Here is a 21,333-nt window from a genome sequence, read left to right on the forward strand (position 1 = left end):
GCCTTTGGGTCCAGAAAACAAGTTTTCCTAAACACTTACAGCGATGGTCAGCAGGTTTTACTAGTCAGCTATTACAGAGTCTGCACTATAGGCACTGCAGCAAAACTTTGCCTGTGTAGGACCAGCAAACCAGCTCACCTAACATCTTCAGGCAAGGGTCTTCAATTTCTCCTGGTCGACTTATAAACAGTGAAGAAAAAGAGCTCCCAGTGAAGGTGTTGCACCTAAACTGTGCTTTATATTGGCAGATTTCACTTACGGCTGCAAGAGGGGCATGGTGTGGCAAGAGCTTCGAGTGTGCCTGACTGTGAAAAAGTTAAAGGTAAGCACTGTTTCTGCCCGGTTTCGAACCGGGGACCTTTCGCGTGTGAGGCGAACGTGATAACCACTACACTACAGAAACCTATTCATGCTGCTTTGTTGGGCCTTGCAAGTGGAAAGTCTACTCTAAAGTAGAATGCTTGAAAAGGGTTGCTGAAAGCGATATTGTAGCAAAAAGCACTAGCGTGTGCACAGTGTTTCTGCCCGGTTTCGAACCGGGGACCTTTCGCGTGTTAGGCGAACGTGATAACCACTACACTACAGAAACCCATTCTTGCAGATTTTTTGTGCCTTGCAAACCGAAAGTCTACGCTAAAGTACAATGCTTGAAAGGGGGTGATGAAAGCGACATTGTGGCAAAAAGCACTAGCGTGTGCACAGTGTTTATGCCCGGTTTCTAACTGGGGACCTTACGTGTGTGAGGCGAACGTGATAACCACTACACCACAGAAACCCACCACGATAGGCCTTTTCCGGTTGGAGGGTCGGAGGTTGGGGTCACCGTATTAGCTATTATTTGTTTCTGGTTATTTAAAAACCTGAGTTCAGTTTACCATCCTTGCAAATGATACTCTTGAGTAATGAAGAAAACAAGGAAGAAAGCCCATTTCAGATGCCTAGCTTGATACAAATACCATCCTCAAAACAGCCAGTACTGGCAAGATAGACTGAGTCATGGATATCACCTCTAGCTGTTCCACACACTTTTCTCACCAGATCAGAGGAAAACATACACCAATGGTCGTTAGGTTTTCCAACTCAGCTGACTAAGCAGGAGAGCCAAAGTCCGCATTCCTATTGCCTTTGGGTCCAGAAAACAAGTTTTCCTAAACACTTACAGCGATGGTCAGCAGGTTTTACTAGTCAGCTATTACAGAGTCTGCACTATAGGCACTGCAGCAAAACTTTGCCTGTGTAGGACCAGCAAACCAGCTCACCTAACATCTTCAGGCAAGGGTCTTCAATTTCTCCTGGTCGACTTATAAACAGTGAAGAAAAAGAGCTCCCAGTGAAGGTGTTGCACCTAAACTGTGCTTTATATTGGCAGATTTCACTTACGGCTGCAAGAGGGGCATGGTGTGGCAAGAGCTTCGAGTGTGCCTGACTGTGAAAAAGTTAAAGGTAAGCACTGTTTCTGCCCGGTTTCGAACCGGGGACCTTTCGCGTGTGAGGCGAACGTGATAACCACTACACTACAGAAACCTATTCATGCTGCTTTGTTGGGCCTTGCAAGTGGAAAGTCTACTCTAAAGTAGAATGCTTGAAAAGGGTTGCTGAAAGCGATATTGTAGCAAAAAGCACTAGCGTGTGCACAGTGTTTCTGCCCGGTTTCGAACCGGGGACCTTTCGCGTGTTAGGCGAACGTGATAACCACTACACTACAGAAACCCATTCTTGCAGATTTTTTGTGCCTTGCAAACCGAAAGTCTACGCTAAAGTACATCTTCAGGCAAGGGTCTTCAATTTCTCCTGGTCGACTTATAAACAGTGAAGAAAAAGAGCTCCCAGTGAAGGTGTTGCACCTAAACTGTGCTTTATATTGGCAGATTTCACTTACGGCTGCAAGAGGGGCATGGTGTGGCAAGAGCTTCGAGTGTGCCTGACTGTGAAAAAGTTAAAGGTAAGCACTGTTTCTGCCCGGTTTCGAACCGGGGACCTTTCGCGTGTGAGGCGAACGTGATAACCACTACACTACAGAAACCTATTCATGCTGCTTTGTTGGGCCTTGCAAGTGGAAAGTCTACTCTAAAGTAGAATGCTTGAAAAGGGTTGCTGAAAGCGATATTGTAGCAAAAAGCACTAGCGTGTGCACAGTGTTTCTGCCCGGTTTCGAACCGGGGACCTTTCGCGTGTTAGGCGAACGTGATAACCACTACACTACAGAAACCCATTCTTGCAGATTTTTTGTGCCTTGCAAACCGAAAGTCTACGCTAAAGTACAATGCTTGAAAGGGGGTGATGAAAGCGACATTGTGGCAAAAAGCACTAGCGTGTGCACAGTGTTTATGCCCGGTTTCTAACTGGGGACCTTACGTGTGTGAGGCGAACGTGATAACCACTACACCACAGAAACCCACCACGATAGGCCTTTTCCGGTTGGAGGGTCGGAGGTTGGGGTCACCGTATTAGCTATTATTTGTTTCTGGTTATTTAAAAACCTGAGTTCAGTTTACCATCCTTGCAAATGATACTCTTGAGTAATGAAGAAAACAAGGAAGAAAGCCCATTTCAGATGCCTAGCTTGATACAAATACCATCCTCAAAACAGCCAGTACTGGCAAGATAGACTGAGTCATGGATATCACCTCTAGCTGTTCCACACACTTTTCTCACCAGATCAGAGGAAAACATACACCAATGGTCGTTAGGTTTTCCAACTCAGCTGACTAAGCAGGAGAGCCAAAGTCCGCATTCCTATTGCCTTTGGGTCCAGAAAACAAGTTTTCCTAAACACTTACAGCGATGGTCAGCAGGTTTTACTAGTCAGCTATTACAGAGTCTGCACTATAGGCACTGCAGCAAAACTTTGCCTGTGTAGGACCAGCAAACCAGCTCACCTAACATCTTCAGGCAAGGGTCTTCAATTTCTCCTGGTCGACTTATAAACAGTGAAGAAAAAGAGCTCCCAGTGAAGGTGTTGCACCTAAACTGTGCTTTATATTGGCAGATTTCACTTACGGCTGCAAGAGGGGCATGGTGTGGCAAGAGCTTCGAGTGTGCCTGACTGTGAAAAAGTTAAAGGTAAGCACTGTTTCTGCCCGGTTTCGAACCGGGGACCTTTCGCGTGTGAGGCGAACGTGATAACCACTACACTACAGAAACCTATTCATGCTGCTTTGTTGGGCCTTGCAAGTGGAAAGTCTACTCTAAAGTAGAATGCTTGAAAAGGGTTGCTGAAAGCGATATTGTAGCAAAAAGCACTAGCGTGTGCACAGTGTTTCTGCCCGGTTTCGAACCGGGGACCTTTCGCGTGTTAGGCGAACGTGATAACCACTACACTACAGAAACCCATTCTTGCAGATTTTTTGTGCCTTGCAAACCGAAAGTCTACGCTAAAGTACAATGCTTGAAAGGGGGTGATGAAAGCGACATTGTGGCAAAAAGCACTAGCGTGTGCACAGTGTTTATGCCCGGTTTCTAACTGGGGACCTTTCGTGTGTGAGGCAAACGTGATAACCACTACACCACAGAAACCCACCACGATAGGCCTTTTCCGGTTGGAGGGTCGGAGGTTGGGGTCACCGTATTAGCTATTATTTGTTTCTGGTTATTTAAAAACCTGAGTTCAGTTTACCATCCTTGCAAATGATACTCTTGAGTAATGAAGAAAACAAGGAAGAAAGCCCATTTCAGATGCCTAGCTTGATACAAATACCATCCTCAAAACAGCCAGTACTGGCAAGATAGACTGAGTCATGGATATCACCTCTAGCTGTTCCACACACTTTTCTCACCAGATCAGAGGAAAACATACACCAATGGTCGTTAGGTTTTCCAACTCAGCTGACTAAGCAGGAGAGCCAAAGTCCGCATTCCTATTGCCTTTGGGTCCAGAAAACAAGTTTTCCTAAACACTTACAGCGATGGTCAGCAGGTTTTACTAGTCAGCTATTACAGAGTCTGCACTATAGGCACTGCAGCAAAACTTTGCCTGTGTAGGACCAGCAAACCAGCTCACCTAACATCTTCAGGCAAGGGTCTTCAATTTCTCCTGGTCGACTTATAAACAGTGAAGAAAAAGAGCTCCCAGTGAAGGTGTTGCACCTAAACTGAGCTTTATATTGGCAGATTTCACTTACGGCTGCAAGAGGGGCATGGTGTGGCAAGAGCTTTGAGTGTGCCTGACTGTGAAAAAGTTAAAGGTAAGCACTGTTTCTGCCCAGTTTCAAACCGGGGACCTTTCGCGTGTGAGGCGAACGTGATAACCACTACACTACAGAAACCTATTCATGCTGCTTTGTTGGGCCTTGCAAGTGGAAAGTCTACTCTAAAGTAGAATGCTTGAAAAGGGTTGCTGAAAGCGATATTGTAGCAAAAAGCACTAGCGTGTGCACAGTGTTTCTGCCCGGTTTCGAACCGGGGACCTTTCGCGTGTTAGGCGAACGTGATAACCACTACACTACAGAAACCCATTCTTGCAGATTTTTTGTGCCTTGCAAACCGAAAGTCTACGCTAAAGTACATCTTCAGGCAAGGGTCTTCAATTTCTCCTGGTCGACTTATAAACAGTGAAGAAAAAGAGCTCCCAGTGAAGGTGTTGCACCTAAACTGTGCTTTATATTGGCAGATTTCACTTACGGCTGCAAGAGGGGCATGGTGTGGCAAGAGCTTCGAGTGTGCCTGACTGTGAAAAAGTTAAAGGTAAGCACTGTTTCTGCCCGGTTTCGAACCGGGGACCTTTCGCGTGTGAGGCGAACGTGATAACCACTACACTACAGAAACCTATTCATGCTGCTTTGTTGGGCCTTGCAAGTGGAAAGTCTACTCTAAAGTAGAATGCTTGAAAAGGGTTGCTGAAAGCGATATTGTAGCAAAAAGCACTAGCGTGTGCACAGTGTTTCTGCCCGGTTTCGAACCGGGGACCTTTCGCGTGTTAGGCGAACGTGATAACCACTACACTACAGAAACCCATTCTTGCAGATTTTTTGTGCCTTGCAAACCGAAAGTCTACGCTAAAGTACAATGCTTGAAAGGGGGTGATGAAAGCGACATTGTGGCAAAAAGCACTAGCGTGTGCACAGTGTTTATGCCCGGTTTCTAACTGGGGACCTTACGTGTGTGAGGCGAACGTGATAACCACTACACCACAGAAACCCACCACGATAGGCCTTTTCCGGTTGGAGGGTCGGAGGTTGGGGTCACCGTATTAGCTATTATTTGTTTCTGGTTATTTAAAAACCTGAGTTCAGTTTACCATCCTTGCAAATGATACTCTTGAGTAATGAAGAAAACAAGGAAGAAAGCCCATTTCAGATGCCTAGCTTGATACAAATACCATCCTCAAAACAGCCAGTACTGGCAAGATAGACTGAGTCATGGATATCACCTCTAGCTGTTCCACACACTTTTCTCACCAGATCAGAGGAAAACATACACCAATGGTCGTTAGGTTTTCCAACTCAGCTGACTAAGCAGGAGAGCCAAAGTCCGCATTCCTATTGCCTTTGGGTCCAGAAAACAAGTTTTCCTAAACACTTACAGCGATGGTCAGCAGGTTTTACTAGTCAGCTATTACAGAGTCTGCACTATAGGCACTGCAGCAAAACTTTGCCTGTGTAGGACCAGCAAACCAGCTCACCTAACATCTTCAGGCAAGGGTCTTCAATTTCTCCTGGTCGACTTATAAACAGTGAAGAAAAAGAGCTCCCAGTGAAGGTGTTGCACCTAAACTGTGCTTTATATTGGCAGATTTCACTTACGGCTGCAAGAGGGGCATGGTGTGGCAAGAGCTTCGAGTGTGCCTGACTGTGAAAAAGTTAAAGGTAAGCACTGTTTCTGCCCGGTTTCGAACCGGGGACCTTTCGCGTGTGAGGCGAACGTGATAACCACTACACTACAGAAACCTATTCATGCTGCTTTGTTGGGCCTTGCAAGTGGAAAGTCTACTCTAAAGTAGAATGCTTGAAAAGGGTTGCTGAAAGCGATATTGTAGCAAAAAGCACTAGCGTGTGCACAGTGTTTCTGCCCGGTTTCGAACCGGGGACCTTTCGCGTGTTAGGCGAACGTGATAACCACTACACTACAGAAACCCATTCTTGCAGATTTTTTGTGCCTTGCAAACCGAAAGTCTACGCTAAAGTACAATGCTTGAAAGGGGGTGATGAAAGCGACATTGTGGCAAAAAGCACTAGCGTGTGCACAGTGTTTATGCCCGGTTTCTAACTGGGGACCTTTCGTGTGTGAGGCAAACGTGATAACCACTACACCACAGAAACCCACCACGATAGGCCTTTTCCGGTTGGAGGGTCGGAGGTTGGGGTCACCGTATTAGCTATTATTTGTTTCTGGTTATTTAAAAACCTGAGTTCAGTTTACCATCCTTGCAAATGATACTCTTGAGTAATGAAGAAAACAAGGAAGAAAGCCCATTTCAGATGCCTAGCTTGATACAAATACCATCCTCAAAACAGCCAGTACTGGCAAGATAGACTGAGTCATGGATATCACCTCTAGCTGTTCCACACACTTTTCTCACCAGATCAGAGGAAAACATACACCAATGGTCGTTAGGTTTTCCAACTCAGCTGACTAAGCAGGAGAGCCAAAGTCCGCATTCCTATTGCCTTTGGGTCCAGAAAACAAGTTTTCCTAAACACTTACAGCGATGGTCAGCAGGTTTTACTAGTCAGCTATTACAGAGTCTGCACTATAGGCACTGCAGCAAAACTTTGCCTGTGTAGGACCAGCAAACCAGCTCACCTAACATCTTCAGGCAAGGGTCTTCAATTTCTCCTGGTCGACTTATAAACAGTGAAGAAAAAGAGCTCCCAGTGAAGGTGTTGCACCTAAACTGAGCTTTATATTGGCAGATTTCACTTACGGCTGCAAGAGGGGCATGGTGTGGCAAGAGCTTTGAGTGTGCCTGACTGTGAAAAAGTTAAAGGTAAGCACTGTTTCTGCCCAGTTTCAAACCGGGGACCTTTCGCGTGTGAGGCGAACGTGATAACCACTACACTACAGAAACCTATTCATGCTGCTTTGTTGGGCCTTGCAAGTGGAAAGTCTACTCTAAAGTAGAATGCTTGAAAAGGGTTGCTGAAAGCGATATTGTAGCAAAAAGCACTAGCGTGTGCTCAGTGTTTCTGCCCGGTTTCGAACCGGGGACCTTTCGCGTGTTAGGCGAACGTGATAACCACTACACTACAGAAACCCATTCTTGCAGATTTTTTGTGCCTTGCAAACCGAAAGTCTACGCTAAAGTACAATGCTTGAAAGGGGGTGATGAAAGCGACATTGTGGCAAAAAGCACTAGCGTGTGCACAGTGTTTATGCCCGGTTTCTAACTGGGGACCTTTCGTGTGTGAGGCAAACGTGATAACCACTACACCACAGAAACCCACCACGATAGGCCTTTTCCGGTTGGAGGGTCGGAGGTTGGGGTCACCGTATTAGCTATTATTTGTTTCTGGTTATTTAAAAACCTGAGTTCAGTTTACCATCCTTGCAAATGATACTCTTGAGTAATGAAGAAAACAAGGAAGAAAGCCCATTTCAGATGCCTAGCTTGATACAAATACCATCCTCAAAACAGCCAGTACTGGCAAGATAGACTGAGTCATGGATATCACCTCTAGCTGTTCCACACACTTTTCTCACCAGATCAGAGGAAAACATACACCAATGGTCGTTAGGTTTTCCAACTCAGCTGACTAAGCAGGAGAGCCAAAGTCCGCATTCCTATTGCCTTTGGGTCCAGAAAACAAGTTTTCCTAAACACTTACAGCGATGGTCAGCAGGTTTTACTAGTCAGCTATTACAGAGTCTGCACTATAGGCACTGCAGCAAAACTTTGCCTGTGTAGGACCAGCAAACCAGCTCACCTAACATCTTCAGGCAAGGGTCTTCAATTTCTCCTGGTCGACTTATAAACAGTGAAGAAAAAGAGCTCCCAGTGAAGGTGTTGCACCTAAACTGAGCTTTATATTGGCAGATTTCACTTACGGCTGCAAGAGGGGCATGGTGTGGCAAGAGCTTTGAGTGTGCCTGACTGTGAAAAAGTTAAAGGTAAGCACTGTTTCTGCCCAGTTTCAAACCGGGGACCTTTCGCGTGTGAGGCGAACGTGATAACCACTACACTACAGAAACCTATTCATGCTGCTTTGTTGGGCCTTGCAAGTGGAAAGTCTACTCTAAAGTAGAATGCTTGAAAAGGGTTGCTGAAAGCGATATTGTAGCAAAAAGCACTAGCGTGTGCTCAGTGTTTCTGCCCGGTTTCGAACCGGGGACCTTTCGCGTGTTAGGCGAACGTGATAACCACTACACTACAGAAACCCATTCTTGCAGATTTTTTGTGCCTTGCAAACCGAAAGTCTACGCTAAAGTACAATGCTTGAAAGGGGGTGATGAAAGCGACATTGTGGCAAAAAGCACTAGCGTGTGCACAGTGTTTATGCCCGGTTTCTAACTGGGGACCTTTCGTGTGTGAGGCGAACGTGATAACCACTACACCACAGAAACCCACCACGATAGGCCTTTTCCGGTTGGAGGGTAGGAGGTTGGGGTCACCGTATTAGCTATTATTTGTTTCTGGTTATTTAAAAACCTGAGTTCAGTTTACCATCCTTGCAAATGATACTCTTGAGTAATGAAGAAAACAAGGAAGAAAGCCCATTTCAGATGCCTAGCTTGATACAAATACCATCCTCAAAACAGCCAGTACTGGCAAGATAGACTGAGTCATGGATATCACCTCTAGCTGTTCCACACACTTTTCTCACCAGATCAGAGGAAAACATACACCAATGGTCGTTAGGTTTTCCAACTCAGCTGACTAAGCAGGAGAGCCAAAGTCCGCATTCCTATTGCCTTTGGGTCCAGAAAACAAGTTTTCCTAAACACTTACAGCGATGGTCAGCAGGTTTTACTAGTCAGCTATTACAGAGTCTGCACTATAGGCACTGCAGCAAAACTTTGCCTGTGTAGGACCAGCAAACCAGCTCACCTAACATCTTCAGGCAAGGGTCTTCAATTTCTCCTGGTCGACTTATAAACAGTGAAGAAAAAGAGCTCCCAGTGAAGGTGTTGCACCTAAACTGTGCTTTATATTGGCAGATTTCACTTACGGCTGCAAGAGGGGCATGGTGTGGCAAGAGCTTTGAGTGTGCCTGACTGTGAAAAAGTTAAAGGTAAGCACTGTTTCTGCCCGGTTTCGAACCGGGGACCTTTCGCGTGTGAGGCAAACGTGATAACCACTACACTACAGAAACCTATTCATGCTGCTTTGTTGGGCCTTGCAAGTGGAAAGTCTACTCTAAAGTAGAATGCTTGAAAAGGGTTGCTGAAAGCGATATTGTAGCAAAAAGCACTAGCGTGTGCACAGTGTTTCTGCCCGGTTTCGAACCGGGGACCTTTCGCGTGTTAGGCGAACGTGATAACCACTACACTACAGAAACCCATTCTTGCAGATTTTTTGTGCCTTGCAAACCGAAAGTCTACGCTAAAGTACAATGCTTGAAAGGGGGTGATGAAAGCGACATTGTGGCAAAAAGCACTAGCGTGTGCACAGTGTTTATGCCCGGTTTCTAACTGGGGACCTTTCGTGTGTGAGGCGAACGTGATAACCACTACACCACAGAAACCCACCACGATAGGCCTTTTCCGGTTGGAGGGTCGGAGGTTGGGGTCACCGTATTAGCTATTATTTGTTTCTGGTTATTTAAAAACCTGAGTTCAGTTTACCATCCTTGCAAATGATACTCTTGAGTAATGAAGAAAACAAGGAAGAAAGCCCATTTCAGATGCCTAGCTTGATACAAATACCATCCTCAAAACAGCCAGTACTGGCAAGATAGACTGAGTCATGGATATCACCTCTAGCTGTTCCACACACTTTTCTCACCAGATCAGAGGAAAACATACACCAATGGTCGTTAGGTTTTCCAACTCAGCTGACTAAGCAGGAGAGCCAAAGTCCGCATTCCTATTGCCTTTGGGTCCAGAAAACAAGTTTTCCTAAACACTTACAGCGATGGTCAGCAGGTTTTACTAGTCAGCTATTACAGAGTCTGCACTATAGGCACTGCAGCAAAACTTTGCCTGTGTAGGACCAGCAAACCAGCTCACCTAACATCTTCAGGCAAGGGTCTTCAATTTCTCCTGGTCGACTTATAAACAGTGAAGAAAAAGAGCTCCCAGTGAAGGTGTTGCACCTAAACTGTGCTTTATATTGGCAGATTTCACTTACGGCTGCAAGAGGGGCATGGTGTGGCAAGAGCTTCGAGTGTGCCTGACTGTGAAAAAGTTAAAGGTAAGCACTGTTTCTGCCCGGTTTCGAACCGGGGACCTTTCGCGTGTGAGGCGAATGTGATAACCACTACACTACAGAAACCTATTCATGCTGCTTTGTTGGGCCTTGCAAGTGGAAAGTCTACTCTAAAGTAGAATGCTTGAAAAGGGTTGCTGAAAGCGATATTGTAGCAAAAAGCACTAGCGTGTGCACAGTGTTTCTGCCCGGTTTCGAACCGGGGACCTTTCGCGTGTTAGGCGAACGTGATAACCACTACACTACAGAAACCCATTCTTGCAGATTTTTTGTGCCTTGCAAACCGAAAGTCTACGCTAAAGTACAATGCTTGAAAGGGGGTGATGAAAGCGACATTGTGGCAAAAAGCACTAGCGTGTGCACAGTGTTTATGCCCGGTTTCTAACTGGGGACCTTTCGTGTGTGAGGCAAACGTGATAACCACTACACCACAGAAACCCACCACGATAGGCCTTTTCCGGTTGGAGGGTCGGAGGTTGGGGTCACCGTATTAGCTATTATTTGTTTCTGGTTATTTAAAAACCTGAGTTCAGTTTACCATCCTTGCAAATGATACTCTTGAGTAATGAAGAAAACAAGGAAGAAAGCCCATTTCAGATGCCTAGCTTGATACAAATACCATCCTCAAAACAGCCAGTACTGGCAAGATAGACTGAGTCATGGATATCACCTCTAGCTGTTCCACACACTTTTCTCACCAGATCAGAGGAAAACATACACCAATGGTCGTTAGGTTTTCCAACTCAGCTGACTAAGCAGGAGAGCCAAAGTCCGCATTCCTATTGCCTTTGGGTCCAGAAAACAAGTTTTCCTAAACACTTACAGCGATGGTCAGCAGGTTTTACTAGTCAGCTATTACAGAGTCTGCACTATAGGCACTGCAGCAAAACTTTGCCTGTGTAGGACCAGCAAACCAGCTCACCTAACATCTTCAGGCAAGGGTCTTCAATTTCTCCTGGTCGACTTATAAACAGTGAAGAAAAAGAGCTCCCAGTGAAGGTGTTGCACCTAAACTGAGCTTTATATTGGCAGATTTCACTTACGGCTGCAAGAGGGGCATGGTGTGGCAAGAGCTTTGAGTGTGCCTGACTGTGAAAAAGTTAAAGGTAAGCACTGTTTCTGCCCAGTTTCAAACCGGGGACCTTTCGCGTGTGAGGCGAACGTGATAACCACTACACTACAGAAACCTATTCATGCTGCTTTGTTGGGCCTTGCAAGTGGAAAGTCTACTCTAAAGTAGAATGCTTGAAAAGGGTTGCTGAAAGCGATATTGTAGCAAAAAGCACTAGCGTGTGCTCAGTGTTTCTGCCCGGTTTCGAACCGGGGACCTTTCGCGTGTTAGGCGAACGTGATAACCACTACACTACAGAAACCCATTCTTGCAGATTTTTTGTGCCTTGCAAACCGAAAGTCTACGCTAAAGTACAATGCTTGAAAGGGGGTGATGAAAGCGACATTGTGGCAAAAAGCACTAGCGTGTGCACAGTGTTTATGCCCGGTTTCTAACTGGGGACCTTTCGTGTGTGAGGCAAACGTGATAACCACTACACCACAGAAACCCACCACGATAGGCCTTTTCCGGTTGGAGGGTCGGAGGTTGGGGTCACCGTATTAGCTATTATTTGTTTCTGGTTATTTAAAAACCTGAGTTCAGTTTACCATCCTTGCAAATGATACTCTTGAGTAATGAAGAAAACAAGGAAGAAAGCCCATTTCAGATGCCTAGCTTGATACAAATACCATCCTCAAAACAGCCAGTACTGGCAAGATAGACTGAGTCATGGATATCACCTCTAGCTGTTCCACACACTTTTCTCACCAGATCAGAGGAAAACATACACCAATGGTCGTTAGGTTTTCCAACTCAGCTGACTAAGCAGGAGAGCCAAAGTCCGCATTCCTATTGCCTTTGGGTCCAGAAAACAAGTTTTCCTAAACACTTACAGCGATGGTCAGCAGGTTTTACTAGTCAGCTATTACAGAGTCTGCACTATAGGCACTGCAGCAAAACTTTGCCTGTGTAGGACCAGCAAACCAGCTCACCTAACATCTTCAGGCAAGGGTCTTCAATTTCTCCTGGTCGACTTATAAACAGTGAAGAAAAAGAGCTCCCAGTGAAGGTGTTGCACCTAAACTGAGCTTTATATTGGCAGATTTCACTTACGGCTGCAAGAGGGGCATGGTGTGGCAAGAGCTTTGAGTGTGCCTGACTGTGAAAAAGTTAAAGGTAAGCACTGTTTCTGCCCAGTTTCAAACCGGGGACCTTTCGCGTGTGAGGCGAACGTGATAACCACTACACTACAGAAACCTATTCATGCTGCTTTGTTGGGCCTTGCAAGTGGAAAGTCTACTCTAAAGTAGAATGCTTGAAAAGGGTTGCTGAAAGCGATATTGTAGCAAAAAGCACTAGCGTGTGCTCAGTGTTTCTGCCCGGTTTCGAACCGGGGACCTTTCGCGTGTTAGGCGAACGTGATAACCACTACACTACAGAAACCCATTCTTGCAGATTTTTTGTGCCTTGCAAACCGAAAGTCTACGCTAAAGTACAATGCTTGAAAGGGGGTGATGAAAGCGACATTGTGGCAAAAAGCACTAGCGTGTGCACAGTGTTTATGCCCGGTTTCTAACTGGGGACCTTTCGTGTGTGAGGCGAACGTGATAACCACTACACCACAGAAACCCACCACGATAGGCCTTTTCCGGTTGGAGGGTCGGAGGTTGGGGTCACCGTATTAGCTATTATTTGTTTCTGGTTATTTAAAAACCTGAGTTCAGTTTACCATCCTTGCAAATGATACTCTTGAGTAATGAAGAAAACAAGGAAGAAAGCCCATTTCAGATGCCTAGCTTGATACAAATACCATCCTCAAAACAGCCAGTACTGGCAAGATAGACTGAGTCATGGATATCACCTCTAGCTGTTCCACACACTTTTCTCACCAGATCAGAGGAAAACATACACCAATGGTCGTTAGGTTTTCCAACTCAGCTGACTAAGCAGGAGAGCCAAAGTCCGCATTCCTATTGCCTTTGGGTCCAGAAAACAAGTTTTCCTAAACACTTACAGCGATGGTCAGCAGGTTTTACTAGTCAGCTATTACAGAGTCTGCACTATAGGCACTGCAGCAAAACTTTGCCTGTGTAGGACCAGCAAACCAGCTCACCTAACATCTTCAGGCAAGGGTCTTCAATTTCTCCTGGTCGACTTATAAACAGTGAAGAAAAAGAGCTCCCAGTGAAGGTGTTGCACCTAAACTGTGCTTTATATTGGCAGATTTCACTTACGGCTGCAAGAGGGGCATGGTGTGGCAAGAGCTTCGAGTGTGCCTGACTGTGAAAAAGTTAAAGGTAAGCACTGTTTCTGCCCGGTTTCGAACCGGGGACCTTTCGCGTGTGAGGCGAACGTGATAACCACTACACTACAGAAACCTATTCATGCTGCTTTGTTGGGCCTTGCAAGTGGAAAGTCTACTCTAAAGTAGAATGCTTGAAAAGGGTTGCTGAAAGCGATATTGTAGCAAAAAGCACTAGCGTGTGCACAGTGTTTCTGCCCGGTTTCGAACCGGGGACCTTTCGCGTGTTAGGCGAACGTGATAACCACTACACTACAGAAACCCATTCTTGCAGATTTTTTGTGCCTTGCAAACCGAAAGTCTACGCTAAAGTACAATGCTTGAAAGGGGGTGATGAAAGCGACATTGTGGCAAAAAGCACTAGCGTGTGCACAGTGTTTATGCCCGGTTTCTAACTGGGGACCTTTCGTGTGTGAGGCAAACGTGATAACCACTACACCACAGAAACCCACCACGATAGGCCTTTTCCGGTTGGAGGGTCGGAGGTTGGGGTCACCGTATTAGCTATTATTTGTTTCTGGTTATTTAAAAACCTGAGTTCAGTTTACCATCCTTGCAAATGATACTCTTGAGTAATGAAGAAAACAAGGAAGAAAGCCCATTTCAGATGCCTAGCTTGATACAAATACCATCCTCAAAACAGCCAGTACTGGCAAGATAGACTGAGTCATGGATATCACCTCTAGCTGTTCCACACACTTTTCTCACCAGATCAGAGGAAAACATACACCAATGGTCGTTAGGTTTTCCAACTCAGCTGACTAAGCAGGAGAGCCAAAGTCCGCATTCCTATTGCCTTTGGGTCCAGAAAACAAGTTTTCCTAAACACTTACAGCGATGGTCAGCAGGTTTTACTAGTCAGCTATTACAGAGTCTGCACTATAGGCACTGCAGCAAAACTTTGCCTGTGTAGGACCAGCAAACCAGCTCACCTAACATCTTCAGGCAAGGGTCTTCAATTTCTCCTGGTCGACTTATAAACAGTGAAGAAAAAGAGCTCCCAGTGAAGGTGTTGCACCTAAACTGAGCTTTATATTGGCAGATTTCACTTACGGCTGCAAGAGGGGCATGGTGTGGCAAGAGCTTTGAGTGTGCCTGACTGTGAAAAAGTTAAAGGTAAGCACTGTTTCTGCCCAGTTTCAAACCGGGGACCTTTCGCGTGTGAGGCGAACGTGATAACCACTACACTACAGAAACCTATTCATGCTGCTTTGTTGGGCCTTGCAAGTGGAAAGTCTACTCTAAAGTAGAATGCTTGAAAAGGGTTGCTGAAAGCGATATTGTAGCAAAAAGCACTAGCGTGTGCTCAGTGTTTCTGCCCGGTTTCGAACCGGGGACCTTTCGCGTGTTAGGCGAACGTGATAACCACTACACTACAGAAACCCATTCTTGCAGATTTTTTGTGCCTTGCAAACCGAAAGTCTACGCTAAAGTACAATGCTTGAAAGGGGGTGATGAAAGCGACATTGTGGCAAAAAGCACTAGCGTGTGCACAGTGTTTATGCCCGGTTTCTAACTGGGGACCTTTCGTGTGTGAGGCAAACGTGATAACCACTACACCACAGAAACCCACCACGATAGGCCTTTTCCGGTTGGAGGGTCGGAGGTTGGGGTCACCGTATTAGCTATTATTTGTTTCTGGTTATTTAAAAACCTGAGTTCAGTTTACCATCCTTGCAAATGATACTCTTGAGTAATGAAGAAAACAAGGAAGAAAGCCCATTTCAGATGCCTAGCTTGATACAAATACCATCCTCAAAACAGCCAGTACTGGCAAGATAGACTGAGTCATGGATATCACCTCTAGCTGTTCCACACACTTTTCTCACCAGATCAGAGGAAAACATACACCAATGGTCGTTAGGTTTTCCAACTCAGCTGACTAAGCAGGAGAGCCAAAGTCCGCATTCCTATTGCCTTTGGGTCCAGAAAACAAGTTTTCCTAAACACTTACAGCGATGGTCAGCAGGTTTTACTAGTCAGCTATTACAGAGTCTGCACTATAGGCACTGCAGCAAAACTTTGCCTGTGTAGGACCAGCAAACCAGCTCACCTAACATCTTCAGGCAAGGGTCTTCAATTTCTCCTGGTCGACTTATAAACAGTGAAGAAAAAGAGCTCCCAGTGAAGGTGTTGCACCTAAACTGAGCTTTATATTGGCAGATTTCACTTACGGCTGCAAGAGGGGCATGGTGTGGCAAGAGCTTTGAGTGTGCCTGACTGTGAAAAAGTTAAAGGTAAGCACTGTTTCTGCCCAGTTTCAAACCGGGGACCTTTCGCGTGTGAGGTGAACGTGATAACCACTACACTACAGAAACCTATTCATGCTGCTTTGTTGGGCCTTGCAAGTGGAAAGTCTACTCTAAAGTAGAATGCTTGAAAAGGGTTGCTGAAAGCGATATTGTAGCAAAAAGCACTAGCGTGTGCTCAGTGTTTCTGCCCGGTTTCGAACCGGGGACCTTTCGCGTGTTAGGCGAACGTGATAACCACTACACTACAGAAACCCATTCTTGCAGATTTTTTGTGCCTTGCAAACCGAAAGTCTACGCTAAAGTACAATGCTTGAAAGGGGGTGATGAAAGCGACATTGTGGCAAAAAGCACTAGCGTGTGCACAGTGTTTATGCCCGGTTTCTAACTGGGGACCTTTCGTGTGTGAGGCGAACGTGATAACCACTACACCACAGAAACCCACCACGATAGGCCTTTTCCGGTTGGAGGGTAGGAGGTTGGGGTCACCGTATTAGCTATTATTTGTTTCTGGTTATTTAAAAACCTGAGTTCAGTTTACCATCCTTGCAAATGATACTCTTGAGTAATGAAGAAAACAAGGAAGAAAGCCCATTTCAGATGCCTAGCTTGATACAAATACCATCCTCAAAACAGCCAGTACTGGCAAGATAGACTGAGTCATGGATATCACCTCTAGCTGTTCCACACACTTTTCTCACCAGATCAGAGGAAAACATACACCAATGGTCGTTAGGTTTTCCAACTCAGCTGACTAAGCAGGAGAGCCAAAGTCCGCATTCCTATTGCCTTTGGGTCCAGAAAACAAGTTTTCCTAAACACTTACAGCGATGGTCAGCAGGTTTTACTAGTCAGCTATTACAGAGTCTGCACTATAGGCACTGCAGCAAAACTTTGCCTGTGTAGGACCAGCAAACCAGCTCACCTAACATCTTCAGGCAAGGGTCTTCAATTTCTCCTGGTCGACTTATAAACAGTGAAGAAAAAGAGCTCCCAGTGAAGGTGTTGCACCTAAACTGTGCTTTATATTGGCAGATTTCACTTACGGCTGCAAGAGGGGCATGGTGTGGCAAGAGCTTTGAGTGTGCCTGACTGTGAAAAAGTTAAAGGTAAGCACTGTTTCTGCCCGGTTTCGAACCGGGGACCTTTCGCGTGTGAGGCAAACGTGATAACCACTACACTACAGAAACCTATTCATGCTGCTTTGTTGGGCCTTGCAAGTGGAAAGTCTACTCTAAAGTAGAATGCTTGAAAAGGGTTGCTGAAAGCGATATTGTAGCAAAAAGCACTAGCGTGTGCACAGTGTTTCTGCCCGGTTTCGAACCGGGGACCTTTCGCGTGTTAGGCGAACGTGATAACCACTACACTACAGAAACCCATTCTTGCAGATTTTTTGTGCCTTGCAAACCGAAAGTCTACGCTAAAGTACAATGCTTGAAAGGGGGTGATGAAAGCGACATTGTGGCAAAAAGCACTAGCGTGTGCACAGTGTTTATGCCCGGTTTCTAACTGGGGACCTTTCGTGTGTGAGGCGAACGTGATAACCACTACACCACAGAAACCCACCACGATAGGCCTTTTCCGGTTGGAGGGTCGGAGGTTGGGGTCACCGTATTAGCTATTATTTGTTTCTGGTTATTTAAAAACCTGAGTTCAGTTTACCATCCTTGCAAATGATACTCTTGAGTAATGAAGAAAACAAGGAAGAAAGCCCATTTCAGATGCCTAGCTTGATACAAATACCATCCTCAAAACAGCCAGTACTGGCAAGATAGACTGAGTCATGGATATCACCTCTAGCTGTTCCACACACTTTTCTCACCAGATCAGAGGAAAACATACACCAATGGTCGTTAGGTTTTCCAACTCAGCTGACTAAGCAGGAGAGCCAAAGTCCGCATTCCTATTGCCTTTGGGTCCAGAAAACAAGTTTTCCTAAACACTTACAGCGATGGTCAGCAGGTTTTACTAGTCAGCTATTACAGAGTCTGCACTATAGGCACTTCAGCAAAACTTTGCCTGTGTAGGACCAGCAAACCAGCTCACCTAACATCTTCAGGCAAGGGTCTTCAATTTCTCCTGGTCGACTTATAAACAGTGAAGAAAAAGAGCTCCCAGTGAAGGTGTTGCACCTAAACTGTGCTTTATATTGGCAGATTTCACTTACGGCTGCAAGAGGGGCATGGTGTGGCAAGAGCTTTGAGTGTGCCTGACTGTGAAAAAGTTAAAGGTAAGCACTGTTTCTGCCCGGTTTCGAACCGGGGACCTTTCGCGTGTGAGGCGAACGTGATAACCACTACACTACAGAAACCTATTCATGCTGCTCTGTTGGGCCTTGCAAGTGGAAAGTCTACTCTAAAGTAGAATGCTTGAAAAGGGTTGCTGAAAGCGATATTGTAGCAAAAAGCACTAGCGTGTGCACAGTGTTTCTGCCCGGTTTCGAACCGGGGACCTTTCGCGTGTTAGGCGAACGTGATAACCACTACACTACAGAAACCCATTCTTGCAGATTTTTTGTGCCTTGCAAACCGAAAGTCTACGCTAAAGTACAATGCTTGAAAGGGGGTGATGAAAGCGACATTGTGGCAAAAAGCACTAGCGTGTGCACAGTGTTTATGCCCGGTTTCTAACTGGGGACCTTTCGAGTGTGAGGCAAACGTGATAACCACTATACCACAGAAACCCACCACGATAGGCCTTTTCCGGTTGGAGGGTCGGAGGTTGGGGTCACCGTATTAGCTATTATTTGTTTCTGGTTATTTAAAAACCTGAGTTCAGTTTACCATCCTTGCAAATGATACTCTTGAGTAATGAAGAAAATAAGGAAGAAAGCCCATTTCAGATGCCTAGCTTGATACAAATACCATCCTCAAAACAGCCAGTACTGGCAAGATAGACTGAGTCATGGATATCACCTCTAGCTGTTCCACACACTTTTCTCACCAGATCAGAGGAAAACATACACCAATGGTCGTTAGGTTTTCCAACTCAGCTGACTAAGCAGGAGAGCCAAAGTCCGCATTCCTATTGCCTTTGGGTCCAGAAAACAAGTTTTCCTAAACACTTACAGCGATGGTCAGCAGGTTTTACTAGTCAGCTATTACAGAGTCTGCACTATAGGCACTGCAGCAAAACTTTGCCTGTGTAGGACCAGCAAACCAGCTCACCTAACATCTTCAGGCAAGGGTCTTCAATTTCTCCTGGTCGACTTATAAACAGTGAAGAAAAAGAGCTCCCAGTGAAGGTGTTGCACCTAAACTGTGCTTTATATTGGCAGATTTCACTTACGGCTGCAAGAGGGGCATGGTGTGGCAAGAGCTTTGAGTGTGCCTGACTGTGAAAAAGTTAAAGGTAAGCACTGTTTCTGCCCGGTTTCGAACCGGGGACCTTTCGCGTGTGAGGCAAACGTGATAACCACTACACTACAGAAACCTATTCATGCTGCTTTGTTGGGCCTTGCAAGTGGAAAGTCTACTCTAAAGTAGAATGCTTGAAAAGGGTTGCTGAAAGCGATATTGTAGCAAAAAGCACTAGCGTGTGCACAGTGTTTCTGCCCGGTTTCGAACCGGGGACCTTTCGCGTGTTAGGCGAACGTGATAACCACTACACTACAGAAACCCATTCTTGCAGATTTTTTGTGCCTTGCAAACCGAAAGTCTACGCTAAAGTACAATGCTTGAAAGGGGGTGATGAAAGCGACATTGTGGCAAAAAGCACTAGCGTGTGCACAGTGTTTATGCCCGGTTTCTAACTGGGGACCTTTCGTGTGTGAGGCGAACGTGATAACCACTACACCACAGAAACCCACCACGATAGGCCTTTTCCGGTTGGAGGGTCGGAGGTTGGGGTCACCGTATTAGCTATTATTTGTTTCTGGTTATTTAAAAACCTGAGTTCAGTTTACCATCCTTGCAAATGATACTCTTGAGTAATGAAGAAAACAAGGAAGAAAGCCCATTTCAGATGCCTAGCTTGATACAAATACCATCCTCAAAACAGCCAGTACTGGCAAGATAGACTGAGTCATGGATATCACCTCTAGCTGTTCCACACACTTTTCTCACCAGATCAGAGGAAAACATACACCAATGGTCGTTAGGTTTTCCAACTCAGCTGACTAAGCAGGAGAGCCAAAGTCCGCATTCCTATTGCCTTTGGGTCCAGAAAACAAGTTTTCCTAAACACTTACAGCGATGGTCAGCAGGTTTTACTAGTCAGCTATTACAGAGTCTGCACTATAGGCACTTCAGCAAAACTTTGCCTGTGTAGGACCAGCAAACCAGCTCACCTAACATCTTCAGGCAAGGGTCTTCAATTTCTCCTGGTCGACTTATAAACAGTGAAGAAAAAGAGCTCCCAGTGAAGGTGTTGCACCTAAACTGTGCTTTATATTGGCAGATTTCACTTACGGCTGCAAGAGGGGCATGGTGTGGCAAGAGCTTTGAGTGTGCCTGACTGTGAAAAAGTTAAAGGTAAGCACTGTTTCTGCCCGGTTTCGAACCGGGGACCTTTCGCGTGTGAGGCGAACGTGATAACCACTACACTACAGAAACCTATTCATGCTGCTCTGTTGGGCCTTGCAAGTGGAAAGTCTACTCTAAAGTAGAATGCTTGAAAAGGGTTGCTGAAAGCGATATTGTAGCAAAAAGCACTAGCGTGTGCACAGTGTTTCTGCCCGGTTTCGAACCGGGGACCTTTCGCGTGTTAGGCGAACGTGATAACCACTACACTACAGAAACCCATTCTTGCAGATTTTTTGTGCCTTGCAAACCGAAAGTCTACGCTAAAGTACAATGCTTGAAAGGGGGTGATGAAAGCGACATTGTGGCAAAAAGCACTAGCGTGTGCACAGTGTTTATGCCCGGTTTCTAACTGGGGACCTTTCGTGTGTGAGGCAAACGTGATAACCACTACACCACAGAAACCCACCACGATAGGCCTTTTCCGGTTGGAGGGTCGGAGGTTGGGGTCACCGTATTAGCTATTATTTGTTTCTGGTTATTTAAAAACCTGAGTTCAGTTTACCATCCTTGCAAATGATACTCTTGAGTAATGAAGAAAACAAGGAAGAAAGCCCATTTCAGATGCCTAGCTTGATACAAATACCATCCTCAAAACAGCCAGTACTGGCAAGATAGACTGAGTCATGGATATCACCTCTAGCTGTTCCACACACTTTTCTCACCAGATCAGAGGAAAACATACACCAATGGTCGTTAGGTTTTCCAACTCAGCTGACTAAGCAGGAGAGCCAAAGTCCGCATTCCTATTGCCTTTGGGTCCAGAAAACAAGTTTTCCTAAACACTTACAGCGATGGTCAGCAGGTTTTACTAGTCAGCTATTACAGAGTCTGCACTATAGGCACTGCAGCAAAACTTTGCCTGTGTAGGACCAGCAAACCAGCTCACCTAACATCTTCAGGCAAGG

General features: G+C 45.7%; 33 non-coding genes across 33 annotated transcripts; all 33 read right to left on the reverse strand.

Annotated features, from left to right (window-relative positions):
- Nucleotides 1–330: 330 nt before the first annotated feature.
- TRNAV-CAC (transfer RNA valine (anticodon CAC)) lies at nucleotides 331–403 on the reverse strand. Its single transcript has one exon. It is a non-coding gene; the product is annotated as a tRNA-Val (tRNA).
- A 113-nt stretch (nucleotides 404–516) lies between these two features.
- On the reverse strand, nucleotides 517–589 carry TRNAV-AAC (transfer RNA valine (anticodon AAC)). Its single transcript has one exon. It is a non-coding gene; the product is annotated as a tRNA-Val (tRNA).
- Nucleotides 590–1,451: 862 nt separating this feature from the next.
- Nucleotides 1,452–1,524, reverse strand: TRNAV-CAC (transfer RNA valine (anticodon CAC)). Its single transcript has one exon. It is a non-coding gene; the product is annotated as a tRNA-Val (tRNA).
- A 113-nt stretch (nucleotides 1,525–1,637) lies between these two features.
- TRNAV-AAC (transfer RNA valine (anticodon AAC)) lies at nucleotides 1,638–1,710 on the reverse strand. The gene has a single exon. It is a non-coding gene; the product is annotated as a tRNA-Val (tRNA).
- Nucleotides 1,711–1,950: 240 nt separating this feature from the next.
- On the reverse strand, nucleotides 1,951–2,023 carry TRNAV-CAC (transfer RNA valine (anticodon CAC)). Its single transcript has one exon. It is a non-coding gene; the product is annotated as a tRNA-Val (tRNA).
- A 113-nt stretch (nucleotides 2,024–2,136) lies between these two features.
- Nucleotides 2,137–2,209, reverse strand: TRNAV-AAC (transfer RNA valine (anticodon AAC)). The gene has a single exon. It is a non-coding gene; the product is annotated as a tRNA-Val (tRNA).
- Nucleotides 2,210–3,071: 862 nt separating this feature from the next.
- On the reverse strand, nucleotides 3,072–3,144 carry TRNAV-CAC (transfer RNA valine (anticodon CAC)). The gene has a single exon. It is a non-coding gene; the product is annotated as a tRNA-Val (tRNA).
- Nucleotides 3,145–3,257: 113 nt separating this feature from the next.
- Nucleotides 3,258–3,330, reverse strand: TRNAV-AAC (transfer RNA valine (anticodon AAC)). Its single transcript has one exon. It is a non-coding gene; the product is annotated as a tRNA-Val (tRNA).
- A 1,048-nt stretch (nucleotides 3,331–4,378) lies between these two features.
- TRNAV-AAC (transfer RNA valine (anticodon AAC)) lies at nucleotides 4,379–4,451 on the reverse strand. The gene has a single exon. It is a non-coding gene; the product is annotated as a tRNA-Val (tRNA).
- A 240-nt stretch (nucleotides 4,452–4,691) lies between these two features.
- Nucleotides 4,692–4,764, reverse strand: TRNAV-CAC (transfer RNA valine (anticodon CAC)). The gene has a single exon. It is a non-coding gene; the product is annotated as a tRNA-Val (tRNA).
- Nucleotides 4,765–4,877: 113 nt separating this feature from the next.
- Nucleotides 4,878–4,950, reverse strand: TRNAV-AAC (transfer RNA valine (anticodon AAC)). The gene has a single exon. It is a non-coding gene; the product is annotated as a tRNA-Val (tRNA).
- An 862-nt stretch (nucleotides 4,951–5,812) lies between these two features.
- Nucleotides 5,813–5,885, reverse strand: TRNAV-CAC (transfer RNA valine (anticodon CAC)). The gene has a single exon. It is a non-coding gene; the product is annotated as a tRNA-Val (tRNA).
- Nucleotides 5,886–5,998: 113 nt separating this feature from the next.
- On the reverse strand, nucleotides 5,999–6,071 carry TRNAV-AAC (transfer RNA valine (anticodon AAC)). Its single transcript has one exon. It is a non-coding gene; the product is annotated as a tRNA-Val (tRNA).
- Nucleotides 6,072–7,119: 1,048 nt separating this feature from the next.
- On the reverse strand, nucleotides 7,120–7,192 carry TRNAV-AAC (transfer RNA valine (anticodon AAC)). The gene has a single exon. It is a non-coding gene; the product is annotated as a tRNA-Val (tRNA).
- Nucleotides 7,193–8,240: 1,048 nt separating this feature from the next.
- Nucleotides 8,241–8,313, reverse strand: TRNAV-AAC (transfer RNA valine (anticodon AAC)). The gene has a single exon. It is a non-coding gene; the product is annotated as a tRNA-Val (tRNA).
- Nucleotides 8,314–9,175: 862 nt separating this feature from the next.
- On the reverse strand, nucleotides 9,176–9,248 carry TRNAV-CAC (transfer RNA valine (anticodon CAC)). The gene has a single exon. It is a non-coding gene; the product is annotated as a tRNA-Val (tRNA).
- Nucleotides 9,249–9,361: 113 nt separating this feature from the next.
- On the reverse strand, nucleotides 9,362–9,434 carry TRNAV-AAC (transfer RNA valine (anticodon AAC)). The gene has a single exon. It is a non-coding gene; the product is annotated as a tRNA-Val (tRNA).
- An 862-nt stretch (nucleotides 9,435–10,296) lies between these two features.
- On the reverse strand, nucleotides 10,297–10,369 carry TRNAV-CAC (transfer RNA valine (anticodon CAC)). Its single transcript has one exon. It is a non-coding gene; the product is annotated as a tRNA-Val (tRNA).
- Nucleotides 10,370–10,482: 113 nt separating this feature from the next.
- TRNAV-AAC (transfer RNA valine (anticodon AAC)) lies at nucleotides 10,483–10,555 on the reverse strand. The gene has a single exon. It is a non-coding gene; the product is annotated as a tRNA-Val (tRNA).
- A 1,048-nt stretch (nucleotides 10,556–11,603) lies between these two features.
- TRNAV-AAC (transfer RNA valine (anticodon AAC)) lies at nucleotides 11,604–11,676 on the reverse strand. Its single transcript has one exon. It is a non-coding gene; the product is annotated as a tRNA-Val (tRNA).
- A 1,048-nt stretch (nucleotides 11,677–12,724) lies between these two features.
- TRNAV-AAC (transfer RNA valine (anticodon AAC)) lies at nucleotides 12,725–12,797 on the reverse strand. The gene has a single exon. It is a non-coding gene; the product is annotated as a tRNA-Val (tRNA).
- Nucleotides 12,798–13,659: 862 nt separating this feature from the next.
- Nucleotides 13,660–13,732, reverse strand: TRNAV-CAC (transfer RNA valine (anticodon CAC)). The gene has a single exon. It is a non-coding gene; the product is annotated as a tRNA-Val (tRNA).
- A 113-nt stretch (nucleotides 13,733–13,845) lies between these two features.
- On the reverse strand, nucleotides 13,846–13,918 carry TRNAV-AAC (transfer RNA valine (anticodon AAC)). Its single transcript has one exon. It is a non-coding gene; the product is annotated as a tRNA-Val (tRNA).
- A 1,048-nt stretch (nucleotides 13,919–14,966) lies between these two features.
- On the reverse strand, nucleotides 14,967–15,039 carry TRNAV-AAC (transfer RNA valine (anticodon AAC)). The gene has a single exon. It is a non-coding gene; the product is annotated as a tRNA-Val (tRNA).
- A 1,048-nt stretch (nucleotides 15,040–16,087) lies between these two features.
- On the reverse strand, nucleotides 16,088–16,160 carry TRNAV-AAC (transfer RNA valine (anticodon AAC)). The gene has a single exon. It is a non-coding gene; the product is annotated as a tRNA-Val (tRNA).
- Nucleotides 16,161–17,022: 862 nt separating this feature from the next.
- On the reverse strand, nucleotides 17,023–17,095 carry TRNAV-CAC (transfer RNA valine (anticodon CAC)). The gene has a single exon. It is a non-coding gene; the product is annotated as a tRNA-Val (tRNA).
- A 113-nt stretch (nucleotides 17,096–17,208) lies between these two features.
- TRNAV-AAC (transfer RNA valine (anticodon AAC)) lies at nucleotides 17,209–17,281 on the reverse strand. Its single transcript has one exon. It is a non-coding gene; the product is annotated as a tRNA-Val (tRNA).
- Nucleotides 17,282–18,143: 862 nt separating this feature from the next.
- Nucleotides 18,144–18,216, reverse strand: TRNAV-CAC (transfer RNA valine (anticodon CAC)). Its single transcript has one exon. It is a non-coding gene; the product is annotated as a tRNA-Val (tRNA).
- Nucleotides 18,217–18,329: 113 nt separating this feature from the next.
- Nucleotides 18,330–18,402, reverse strand: TRNAV-AAC (transfer RNA valine (anticodon AAC)). Its single transcript has one exon. It is a non-coding gene; the product is annotated as a tRNA-Val (tRNA).
- Nucleotides 18,403–19,264: 862 nt separating this feature from the next.
- TRNAV-CAC (transfer RNA valine (anticodon CAC)) lies at nucleotides 19,265–19,337 on the reverse strand. Its single transcript has one exon. It is a non-coding gene; the product is annotated as a tRNA-Val (tRNA).
- Nucleotides 19,338–19,450: 113 nt separating this feature from the next.
- On the reverse strand, nucleotides 19,451–19,523 carry TRNAV-AAC (transfer RNA valine (anticodon AAC)). Its single transcript has one exon. It is a non-coding gene; the product is annotated as a tRNA-Val (tRNA).
- Nucleotides 19,524–20,385: 862 nt separating this feature from the next.
- TRNAV-CAC (transfer RNA valine (anticodon CAC)) lies at nucleotides 20,386–20,458 on the reverse strand. Its single transcript has one exon. It is a non-coding gene; the product is annotated as a tRNA-Val (tRNA).
- A 113-nt stretch (nucleotides 20,459–20,571) lies between these two features.
- TRNAV-AAC (transfer RNA valine (anticodon AAC)) lies at nucleotides 20,572–20,644 on the reverse strand. Its single transcript has one exon. It is a non-coding gene; the product is annotated as a tRNA-Val (tRNA).
- Between the last annotated feature and the right edge of the window lie 689 nt (nucleotides 20,645–21,333).

The sequence above is a fragment of the Aquarana catesbeiana genome, linkage group LG03 (genome assembly GCF_042186555.1).
Source record: "Aquarana catesbeiana isolate 2022-GZ linkage group LG03, ASM4218655v1, whole genome shotgun sequence".
In the NCBI taxonomy this organism is placed as follows: Eukaryota; Metazoa; Chordata; class Amphibia; order Anura; family Ranidae; genus Aquarana; species Aquarana catesbeiana.